The 13065-nt window shown below is 40.1% G+C and overlaps 1 protein-coding gene across 2 annotated transcripts in view; it reads left to right on the top strand.

The window, feature by feature from the left end:
- The window catches only part of LOC307111548 (uncharacterized protein), a 688174-nt gene that overhangs the window by 672614 nt on the left and 2495 nt on the right, over positions 1-13065 (top strand). The gene's annotated exons all lie outside the window — the stretch shown is intronic.

Genomic DNA, 13065 nt, shown 5'->3' on the forward strand with positions numbered 1-13065 from the left:
GGGGGGGGGGGGGGAGGATATTGGAGAAAGAGAAGAGTAAAAGAAAAAAATAGGGAGAAAACAGAGGGAGAGAATCAGACAAGGCAGGGACCCAATACCACGTAGAACCAATCTGTTTCTGAGTTTTTCTCCCTTCTACTCTTGAGTTTCGTCCTCCTCCCAAAACGCAGGGAATTGTCTTTATTTTTGAGGGCATCCCATTTCTGATGATGCTGAAATATTTTATAGGCAGGAAAAGTGACATAGAGAGGTTATATAACTTACTCAAAGTCACACAGCTTTTCATGGACAAAGTAGGTAAAAATGAAAATGTGCAAGCTTGACTAGCTTTTTATTTTCCTTCCTCTTTTTTTAATATATAATTTTATTGATTTCAGAGAGGAAGGGAGAGGGAGAGAGAGATAGAAACATCAATGACGAGAGACAATCATTGATCAACTGCCTCCTGCACACTCCCTACCAGGGATTGAGTCCACAAACCCGGGCATGTGCTCTAACTGGGAATCAAACTATGACCTCCTGGTTTGTAAGTTGATGCTCAACCCTGAGCCACACCGGTGGACTTCTTTCTTTCTTTTTAAAGTTTTCTTTTTCTCCCCTCCCTCTCTCTCTCCAGAGGACTTATTATGTGCCAGGCAGCATATCACCACTGCACATACCATACTGAACAAATTAAACATACTGAACAAATTAAACAAATTGAACATACTGCTTTCATGAATCACCAGTCTAGTAGGGAAATGGACATCTAACATGTGCATCCACAAACTCATAATTTAAATTGTGGTCAGTACCATGGTTTTTATGAGAAAGTATTAAGGAGTACCTTATTTAGATTAGGCAATCAAGGGAGAGCTTTCTAAGAAAGACACATTTGTGCTAAAAATTCAAACACAGGGATAAGAGGATTCCAGGTAAAGATCTGGAGCTCAAAAACATCCATATGACTGAAATATTTTTAACGAGAGAAATGGAACAAGATATAATTGGAGAATGAAGAACCACGGTCTAAATAGCTTTATCAGCAAAGTTAAGAAATTTGGAAAAGACTGGGAAAAGAACAGATTTCGGTAGGAAGATTTGGGGTTTCCTGTAAGAAGATTTTTTTCATCTTGTGGTTTTGTGACCATAGCAGAGACAATAAGGAAGAAAACATTTACCAGAATCGCTTGTAGTTCACATGGCCATGACTTGCCTCACACTTCTACCTATGATCTCGTTGTTTAAGACCCTCTGAAATATTACCTTCTCTAATAAGTTTTCCTCAATATCTCCCCTAATTGTGGTCCTGGAGATGTGTCCCTAATGCTTTTCTGTATGTGCCTCCATGATGCAGCAAGTTGTCTTATAGTCACTCAAGTATGTGTCTGACTGCCCACCAGCCTTGAGGGCAGGCACCTACAGCTAGCTCCACTGTTTAGCACAACACATATGCTCAAAGTTGTGTGTGTTTTTTTTAAATATATTTCTTTTTTCCAAGTGATATGAGTGGACATAGAGTCCTTCATTGATGTCATCCACAGCCCTAAAATGAGGATGATTTATTAGCTTAGCTAAACCACATGGATGTTAATTTGTGAAAAAGTGTGAATCATAGGGCTCATACAATAATTATTAAACCAAGATTGGGAATAAGAGGAAGTATACAAGGTGGGTATTGTTCCCATGTGCCAGCTGGATAACTTGCACATCATTTACAGTTATGGGCTGAATTGTGCTCCCTTCCAAAATTCATATGTTCAAACCCTAACCCCAAGTTGACTCTGTTTGGGGATAAGGTCTTTAAAGAGGTAGTTAAGTTAAATGAGATCACTGAGGTGGATCCTAATACAATATTACTCATGTCCTTAAAAGAAAAGATTAGGACACAGATATAAGCAGAGAGGAAAGACCATATGCAGATATTGGGAGAAGATTGCTATTTACAAGCCAAGGAGAGAGGTCTGGGGTAGATTCTATTCTTATGGCTCAGAGGAAACCAACCCTTTCAACTATTTGATCTTGGACTTCTAGCCTCCAGAATTGTGAGAAAATTAATTGGTTGTTTAAGCCACCCAGTCTGTAGTATTTTTTTTATGGCAGCCCTGGAAAACTAATACACTTCTCTAGGGTTTAAGATTTCTCACCCATTAATGGAAATACTTACAGCATCTGTCTGCCATTGCTACAAGACTGATGTACACCAAATCATTCTCAAATTCAGTAGCATACTTTTATGTTCATCTGTGCTTTAGTGAGTCATCTGGGGCAACTCTGCTTTTGCTATGGGGTGACTGGGACAGATCTACTCATCCTGGGACCTAAGTTGAAGGGATGATGACTATCTGGGGAATGTTCTTCATATGGCAATGATAGAAGTGCAAAATAATAGGTCCAAATCCATAAGCATATTTAAACTCCACTCTCAAATATTTCCTATAATACCCCATTCACCAAAGCAAGTCATATAGCCAAGCTCAATGTCAATGCATGGGGAAATATACTCTGAGCATCTAGAGGCAATGTCAATCATGCATATATATGATATAGGAGAATGAAGAGTTGGAGACCATAATTTAGTATAGGACATTTATTATGCAGAAGTAAGAAGCTGGACTGATGACTTTTAAAGCCATTTCTCTCTAAGATGTATGGTTCCATGACACTTACTTAGAGTCTAACTTAATTGAGAGCTTACTATGCACCAGACCTCCAGCTAAGTTCTTTACAAGGGTTAAGTTCTCCAATTAAACCACGCAAACCTGTAGCTTATTAAGAACAATGTCCTACATGACCTAATCAGTATAACATAATAAATCTTGCTATCACGCATCAGATGGCAATTCACCATCTGTAGACACATCAAATACAGGTCCTCAGATTAAGGATGAGGTGCGTGGGCATTCCATGCTAGACAAAGAATTCACAAACCAGCCGATTCATTGGCAAATGGCAACCTGCTTGTTTTGCACTTTTCTAGAACTCAAATTATAGGACACAAATAAACACACAATTCAGGTCTTGCCTCCAAATGGACACTTGGCTTACCTATCAAGAGATATCACAAATGAAGTTTTATAAGATACTTTCATAGCTAAAGCTCTACTCTGTCTTGTGACTCTGGAGCAGTGACACCCATGTGTGCAAGCCTGGAAGATTGGCATGGCCCCTTTAAACACAGCCCCACAAGTGTCAATACCTGTACTCTGGTTTCTCCTTCTGACGCAGGACAGTCTCTAATTTTGCTGAGTAAATGTAGGCCAACAATACTAAATAGTCTTTATAAAAGAATTGAGATTCAATAACATTACTGCATGATTCTTACAAGTGACTGGTCCAAAATTTGGAGCCTATTCCATTAGGAAAAAATGTGAAATCATTGCAAGATTTTAGCTATGAAGACATAGAAAAGGGGCTGAATTTTTCCCCCCTATTGTAGAAGTCCTATTGAATCTGATTAAGAAACAAGTTCAGCTAATGTCAAAGAAAACTATGTGAAATGACCCTTTCTAGAATAGCAGATGTCAATGCGTCCAGGATGTATGACACCAAGATGACTGTATATTTTTATAGCATATAAATTAGATAACAAGTGAATATATCTGGAGTCTGGTATAAGAACTGTGTTTACAATGCCCGAAACCAGTTCATAGATTCTTATTAGTAATGAGGGTGTTGTTGTTTTTTTACCAAATAATACCAAAATTATTGTTACTATTGATCTCCAGACATCTGTAAATTTTTAACCACCTTTATGTGTCTTGCCTATGTTTGATCCCTATGATAAATAAGGCGGATTTCTTCCCACTCAATAGAAATAAATAGGGCCCCAGTAACTGATGACATTCTCCATAGGTCAAACAAATGACAATTCAGAGCTGGAGGAATCTTCATATTTGTAACAATTATTGAGATCTAGAAAGGGAGACAAGCTACTTAACAGTCCTTTGCACATGTTGATTCTTTCAGTCTGGGTTGTTTTCACTGTAAGATTTAGAAAGGCAATCTGTAAAATGGCCCTGAGGCCTTGAGAAGAATTTCTGAAATGCTGTCTTAGGCCCACATTAAGAGCACGTACAGTTAGGACGAGAATAACTCTCAGTACTTCAAAGTATGTGCTCACTTCACCATCTAGATTCTTATTTGGTCTTCCATTTTGCGATGGGTTGACAGAAGGTAGTTTAATCACCTTGGTAAAGGACTTCATGTGGGTTATTCTTACAGTAAGTAGTTCCACCAAGCAAAGCAAACAACCCTGGGCAGAAGCAATGCTGGAGCAGGTGTTCTGCTGGTGGAGAAAAGGCATAAGAGTGACATCACTCAATCACTTTGTTTCCCTTATAATAATATATTATTTATTACTAGCATTGCTTTCTTCCTGTCACTTTTTATAAATTTCACTTTGAACATTTTCCGCCCCCCTTTGGGTGTGCCCAGAGCAGAAGCAAGTTATGTTTGCAGAAGATGAGCCAGAGAAATTTTAATCTGTTTTGAATAGAGCCCTTTCCTAAGCTTATTTAGAAAGCAATATAGCAAGACACTTCTCATATTCTTTTTGTCTTTTATTTGGGCTTCTCAAGTCCAAAATGTCGCTTTTTATTTTGTTTTTATGATTCAAGGATTTATTAAGTCATACATGCAAAACATACTGCTAATTGCATTAGCAAAAGATCAATGTAAAAACACTCCACAATTCTGCAACTGTTAGAAGGTCCAATTTTGTATTCTTGCCAGTGGGTAAGCTGTACAGAACTTCGTTAGCATGAACACAGGGTTTAAGCCCCCCTCCCAAAGGAGCCTGGTTAGGCAGAGCAGCAGGAATTGTGTCCACAGAGGGAGGCAGAGGACAAGGTACAGTGGTAGGGATCTGGCAAGACAATGGTGGTAAGAAGTTTCATAGTTTAAGAATATCTAAAATATTTTAAAGCCTGTAATGATGAATGCCTGATTTTTACATCTAGTTACTAGACAACTAAGGAAAGCACTTATTAGCTTTGAATAGAGGAATGTGAAAACAGGAATGCACTTTTAAAATGTCTCATTTTAGAACTTAAAGAAAATTAGAACAAAAATTTTTAAAAGCCTATTGTTATGCTCCTTAATTGAAAAATTTGAAAGGAAGTGTCTGAATTAAATGATTCGATGAACACTTTAATAAGCAGGCCATCCACACACGTTAACCCAGTGATAAAGGAGAATGTTTCCTCACATCATACCAACTGGGAGCAAGAGGGATTCCATTTTGTAGCTATCTTATTTGGAAAAATTAAGCAAAGCTTCCCAATTTTAAGCCTTTAAGTGAAGACAACAGAATATGTTAAGTAACCAACTAATATTCTGCTAAAAAACCAGACAGCCCTCAGGGAGGCCTCATGGAGTGTCAGTTATTGGCTTGTGAGTCCCATCCGACATGTTTGTGATTTGGATAACTTCAATTCTACCCCTTCCCTCGCCACTTCAAGCAGCACCATCAGAGTTCAGGCGATCAACAGGGACCTGGAGGAAGAGAACATCCAATGTGCTCTTGCGAACGCAGGGAGACAGCATGTGAAAACTGGGGCAGTAGCCTCAAAACTGGGGCAGTGGCATTCTTATGGACTCCCCCGCCTCTGAGATGATGCTCCTTAGAAACTTTCTCCTTCCTTTGAGACTGCTGTAGCAAGTCAGCTTGGATGTGATACTCTGAAAATGCTATTGACACAGCAGGAAAAAAATCATTTCTTTTCCTAAAATGATTATTCTAAACAAAGAATATATCAAAAATATGTCCATTTACCTTAGCAGTTTACTAAACACTGATTGGTAGAAGCAGAGAGAAGGTGAAACTTGGAAATTCTGTACTTCATGCTTGCTCATGTTGTGTAATGTGGGTTGGTCGAGTAAGGCCAATTAGAAAGGAAAGTAGACCAAAGATGAGAATTGGACAATAAAAAGGAACTTTCTATCAGGCAGTGTCACACATTGTTTATAGTGTCATTTTTGGTGTCTAGTGAATCCAGTAGGGACATCAAATATATAAACAAACAAGTGATCATGAACATAGTCATTTCACAATTAGCCATGTTAATGGAAGACAAAAATGTAGTAGGGATCTTGGGGGTGTAAAGAATACATACACTTAAATGGATAATTTGTCATTACCTTAGGCTCCTATTGACATTACTAATGTTACCCAAGGGCTTTGAATAAAGGGCACAGGCTGAATGAATGAGCAAGAAAAATATATTGTAAGTGTATGTAAATGCCATTTAAGGTCAGTGTGATCACTGCAGCTTCTACTACAACTAGCAGCTATGCACTGTGTCCTGACCATATGCCAGTCACTGCTGTAAATGCCCTCTGTATATGAGCTATTTACACCCTCACAACAATGAGAATTAGAATTCCCATTTTACAGAAAGTGAAACTACAGCACAGAAAGTTGAGTAACTTGCTCCTAGGAACATGGTATTAATAAGAGAACTAGGATCCAACATTTCTTTCGATCCCTCACTATGATGACTTATACTCTGTCTGTAATGAGAGAACAATATGGAACTTGGACCTGCATGGAAACCCTGTATAGCAAGTTGGCTGCCTATAGTTAATTAGCTCATCTATAGGGTGTTGTGTTTTAAGGTTTCCCTAACTGATGGTTTAAGAATAATTCAATTATATAGAAACTAGAGCCCGGTGCACAGATCCATGCACTAGTGGGGTCCCTTAGCCTGGCTGCGCCCTCTCACAATCCAGGACACCTCAGGGGATTCGGCTCAATTGGGCTAAAATCGGCAGTCCGACATCCCCTGAGGGATGTAGTAGTGCATGAAGCAGCTCAAGGTCAGCCTCTCCCTCCTTGAGCCCAGCTTCTGGCTGAGCGGCGCCTCCGCTGTGGGAGCACACTGACCACCAGATACAGCTCCTTTGTTGAGCATCTGCCCCCTGGTGGTCAGTGAGTGTCATAGCGACCAGTCGAGCAGTCAAGTGTTCAACTGGTTGCTTAGGCTTTTATATATATAAACTAGAGGCCCAGTGCACGAAATTCGTGCATGGAGGGGGGTTGTCCCTCAGCCCAGCCTGTACCCTCTCCCATATGGGACCCCTCAAGGGATGTCCGACTGCCCGATCGGGCCTAAACAGGCAGTCGGACATCTCTCTCACAATCCAGGACTGCTGGCTCCCAACTGCTTGCCTGCCTGCCCTCCTGATTGCCCCTAACTGCTTCTGCCTGCCAGCCTGATCACCCCCTAACCACTCTGCTGCCAGCCTGTTTGCCCCCAACTTCCCTCCTCTGCTGGTCTGGTCACCCCTAACTGCCCTCTCCTGCAGGGTTGATCACCTCCAACTGCCCTCCCTTGCAGGCCTGGTCCTTATCAACTGCCCAACCTTGCAGGCTGGGTGCCTCCCAACTGCCCTCTCCTGCTGGCCATCTTGTGGTGGCCATCTTGTGTCCACATGGGGGCAGGATCTTTGACCACATGGGGGCAGCTATATTGTGTGTTGCAGTGATGATCAATCTGTATATTACTCTTTTATTAGATAGGATAGAGGCCTGGTACAGGGGTGGAGGCCAGCTGGTTAGCCCTGAAGGGTGTCCCGGATCAGGTAGGCGTTCCCTTTGGGCATGGGGCAGCCTGAGTGAGGGGCCTGTGGTGGTTTGCAGGCCGCCCATGCCCCCTGGCAACCCAAGCGGAGGCCCTGGTATCTGGAATTTATTTTCCTTCTACAATTGAAACTTTGTAGCCTGGAGCGGAGCCAAGCCTGGGGCTCCCTCCGAGGCCGGCAGCCATTTCTGTTGGGGTTATAATTGAAACTTTGTTGCCTTAAGCAGGTGTGCCCGGCCAGGGTGTGCGGAAAGTTTTGCTTCCCCTGTTGCCGGCGGCAACCCTGGCCTGCTCTCTCAAGCTCCATTCTGCCGCCATTTGTTTGAATTTGTTTACCTTCTATAATTGAAACTTTGTAGCTTGAGTGGAGGCTTAGGCCTGGCAAGGGCAGGCGGAAAGCTTGGCTTCCTCTGTTACCTAGGAAACCTTGCTCTCTGTGGCTATAGCCATCTTGGTTTGGGTTAATTTGCATACTCACTCTGATTGGATGGTGGGCGTGGCTTGTGGGCATGGCTTGTGGGTGTGTCGGAGGTATGGTCAATTTGCATACTTGTCTATTATTAGGTAGGATAATTTAGGAATAAACAGTTGGACAAATAGTGGTATAATACCATGCTCATCACAATAAGCAATATCTTTTAGTTCTGTAGGACCTCATTGCCAAATGGTATGTACTTTTATTTCTTCTTTTAAAGTAAACTAATTGTACTTATGAAACATTGGGCAGCCTAGGTACTTGAGTCAATGTACATTTATTTGAATAAAATTTCATTGAAGTACTGGAAGTCTAGTTTTCAAACAATGACTTGGTTTGTTAAAGGGTACCAGAGGCAATTTCTGTAATCCATTCCATTTCTGAATCTCTATTATTTATTCTAACAATTTTTGGATAGGAATTGTATGGAACTAACTCATCCTAAAAAATATAGTTGTTCTACTTCACTGAAGATATTACTTTATAACTATGTCTAAAAGACATTTGTCTTCTAGAAAACATAATAAAGAGAAGAGCCCAAGGATTTGAGAGGAGGATTGAAACATGATGATGGAGGAATAACACTTGTAGGCGAAATGAAGATATTTTTTCATTCTTGCTTCAGAATTTTTTTTTTTTTAGAATGAGCTCCATACAATCCCTATTCAAAAATTGACAGTGTCCAATGAAAGTGATGAGGGAGCATGGTGTTTGTGATGGGTCCACATGCAGTGACATCCTCACCTTTCTAAATAGATGCCATTATCAATAATTTCCAGCCCTCTTTTACTATATACTCAGCTTGGCTTACTTTGGCAGGCCTTTACCTAAACTTAAACCCTCAGAAATACTAAGACAGAGCTCATCATATAGTATAAATGAAATGAATGGAAGCAAACAGTGCAAAGGGAAGTATTTATTAACCTAAGTAGGTCTTTTAAAAATTGACATGTAAGCATAGACATATTGGATTGTTTTCTGTGTATTTTTTCCTTCCTAGTTTTAGTAAAGTATCTCAATTTGGGGGAAATTCCTTTCTTTGCCAATCTATATATGTAAAAGCCTAAGCGACCGTTAAGATTGGTCGACCGAACAACCAGTTGACTGGTCGCTATGACATGCACTGACCACCAGGGGGCAGACATTCAACGCAGGAGCTGCCCCCTGGTTGTCAGTGCGCTCCCACAGCCAACCTCCTGTGGCTGGCCAACCTCTCGCGGTCCCTTCCCCTGGCCAGCCGGTCCTGATCGGCCCCAAATGGAACTGGGCGAGATGGCCCAATCGCCCCGATTGCCGGCCAGGCTGAGGGACCCCACCCGTGCATGAATTCGTGCATCGGGCTTCTAATAAGATATAAAAAGAGGAAAACTTCAAAATATTTGCAACTCTTTCTCTAGAATTTCATGCTAATTCTGCCTCCCTTTTTCCTCTTGACATTTACTTCTATGCAAATAATTCTTGTATATTTCTTCCATTGTATTTTTCATAAAGAAAATATAGTGATTATCAAAATAAGCAGAGGAGATCAAGACAGAGCTTTACTTTGCTCCATGAAGTGCATCCAGACTTGGTAAGATGGATGCTCTTGAAGACAACACGCAGGTCTAGTTATCTTTGTTGGTATCTGGCACACATTTGATGCACAACAAATTATTTATCTGCCTGTATTAATTAATGAGCAAAGAACAATGGATGAAGAAAATAGATATTTTTGTAAGGTTCTCAAAGAAAACTTATAGAACATTTTGGAAATAGACCTACTTTATTTCCAAAGGAAATTTTACTTTCAAAGTATAAAAAAAAATTATCCAAATGAGATTTTAGGGGATTTCATGTGATTAACTCTTTACATTATCTGGAGTAATTATACAGAAATCTATATTTATGTAAACACAGTGAATGCATCATAACACCAGAATAAGTGTACAAATACTGCATGTCAAATTAGGTTATAATCACTTTCAAGGGACGTGATTTTCTAGTTAAACAGATTCGTTTACATCTTGTGAAATAAAAAATAAGTGAAAATAACTATATAAAATCAGGCTTACAGCTGGACAGATCTTCTTGGCAATGGTCCAGACACTGAGTGGGAAAGCCCCTCAGCTGAGGATTGCTCAAGATGCCCAGGATGACTTTGTAGAGGAGCTGCTGTCCGGCCCATGTGCCTCGTCCCTGGCTACCTGTGGGGAGATGAGCTGCCTTCACATTTGTGATGAGACTCTTCCTGTGAAGGGGATGGGGTAGGTGGGGTGGGGGAAGTGGAATGGAAACTTGCTTCGTAAAGGAGAAAACAGAGGCAGCTCAACATTTCACCCTTAGGTAGAAGGCAAAATGGAGTAAGTCAGAGATCTTCTAACTAAAACCAAATAGAGTCCGGGTTTGAGTACGATGGATCATCTGGCCTAATCCTTAACACAGATGAGGAAACCATCCATAAGGGGAGAAGCAACACCAAAACTGAAACCAGTAACTTTTCTTCCCAAATCTGCTGCTTATTCATGAGATAATTGAAGCTCTTCCTTTCAAGGGAGATAATATTGAAAAAGCTGCTCATGTTGATGCATGTCTCTCAAAAGCACATTTCACATCACCCCAACTTAGCCAACACTTTCTTCAGTGTTCCCTTATTTTCATGTCGGAAGAGCATAATTTTAAACCTTGGTTACTACACGGTGTTCTCTCTGGCTAATTATGCTGAACAGTTGCCTTTCATTTATCTTTCATAAACAGTGCATTTGGTTACTTTCCCTCTGTGTCTTCTTTATATTCATCTATTATTTTTGTTGATTATAAAAAGTCACTAAGATAGTGAATGTGGACGAAAGGGGCCAAATGCTGACCTGGCTAGTTCAGGGAAGGCCTGCATGGTGGTTGTACAAACTCAAAGACCTAAAATAACCACAAAAGATGGTCTGAAAATTAAATATTTAACTACAAACAGGTTATGGTGGGTAGTCATGTCCTAGGCCAGTATTTTCCCTGACAAAGACAACTTAGATTTTTACTGAGCCCATTTGTCTTTTTGTCTCTAAGATAACATATCGGTGAAATGTCTGGGTAACTTGTAACTTCCCTTTTTTCCAGACCCCTCAGGGCACAACAAATGGCACCAGGGCATTCCCTCATTGTTACTGTTATTAAGTTAATTGTCAACTGTTAATTATGTTAAACTATCCTGTATTCATTTACCGTATTTTCCAGCGTATAAGACGACTGGGCATATAAGATTTTCCTGGGTTAAAAAGTCGTCTTATACGCAGGAAAATATGGTAGTCCAATATATCTAATCCATTATATCTAACCCCATCAATATAGTCCAATATACCATATTTTCCGGCGTATAAAACGACTTTTTAACCCAGGAAAATCTTATACGCCCAGTCGTCTTATACACTGGAAAGTACAGTATGTACAAGAAGCATATGTCCATAATTTCACTTTTTACCCTATCCCAGAGGTTTCCCCACTTTGCTTTATCCCACCTCCTTAATCTATCACCAATGAATTTCATGTAACCCACCTCTGTCCCTTTCCTTTGATAGTAATGTATAAATGCAGATGTAACCCACCATTCTCCGGAGCATTATCTCAATTCATTGAGGTTCTGCTTCCTGGCATATGTCCACAGTTTGGCTCAAATAAACTCACAAAATTCTTTACAGGTCTGCATGCTTTTTACATTAACATGATTTTTTTTTTAAATCCATAGATTCTGATTTAGAGGTAGCTCTACATTTCTCCTATTGAGTAAAATACGTTTTACAATTTAATTGATATGTATTGTCATTCAAAATATATTTGTTGAATACTTAATCTAAGTTGTGCTGTGCATACATTAGTTTTTGTTTGTTTTTTCACATTCCATTGGTTGAATTGTCCTGAGCAGGGGTTGGCCAACTCTGGCCTGTGATCCAAATCAGACCTACTGCCTGTTTTGGCAAATGAAATGTTATTGGAACACTCTCACATTCATTTGTTTGCATATTGTCAATGGCTGTTTTGCACTACAATAGCAGGGCTGAGTAGTTGTGATAGAAACTCTATGGCCCATAAAGTCTAATATATTTGCAATCTGGCCCTTAACAGAAAAGTTTGCCAACCCATGGTCTTGAGTGTGAACATTTGATTCTCTAGCTATCTTCATAAGAGAGCCAAATGAAATGGATGGCACTCAATTGTAGCTACCTTGAGCACTATTCACTGTCAAGGTTGTGTGGCCAGGAGTCATAAAGATGGTACTAAACAATGAGGAACGAATTACATTGTTCTGAGAAATATAAGGCTTTTCCAACTTCATTTATTTTCAAACCCTGTTCCTAGACCAGCCCTAATCTGCACAAATACTACAAACTTGCAGCTTTTGCATTACAAATTTATTGTTATTTCTTTTACCTCTTTTTTTTTTTTCAGGAAAAAGGTAATTAGGCTATAAACAGAGGTCTGACAACTAATTTCAGTCAAGGCAAAATTAATACAAAGCAAACAGATAATTTTAGTCATGTGAAATTAAAATAGATATATTTTAATGACATTCTAAAAAATCCAAGTCTAATTTTTTGCCCTTTCTTTTCCCCTACCTCCTCCTGTTCACATGTGATTCCCTGTTCTGTGTAGGTAGTAACATGTGCTAATTTCAGTGAACTGGCTGTCCTCACCTCCTTTCTCCTGCCCCCACTATTAAACTTTGGATGGAGAGTTGCTTCTTCCCTTTCCTTCTTAGGGGTTCCTCTAAGCTGCAAAGACAGGACCAGCTGAAGGAAAGGTATTCACTGCTCACTCCTTCAATTTTCAAATTTTCATTGACATTAATAAGAGCTGGTGTGCTAAGTCTGTATCAGAGCTTTAAGAATTTAAAGGTTAGAGGCATTGTGGGTGTTGATGTGCATGTGTGCGTGTATTTCTGGGGATGGGGGCGGGGGGGGGGGAGAGATTCCAACACTGCTGTGTTCTGTCACTCCAGGAACATATTAAATATGCATCTCAGTGTCAGCAGCACCTTGAGATGTTATCTCCAAAAATTATCAC

Source organism: Cnephaeus nilssonii, assembly GCF_951640355.1.
Source record: "Cnephaeus nilssonii genome assembly, chromosome: 15".
Classification (NCBI taxonomy): domain Eukaryota; kingdom Metazoa; phylum Chordata; class Mammalia; order Chiroptera; family Vespertilionidae; genus Cnephaeus; species Cnephaeus nilssonii.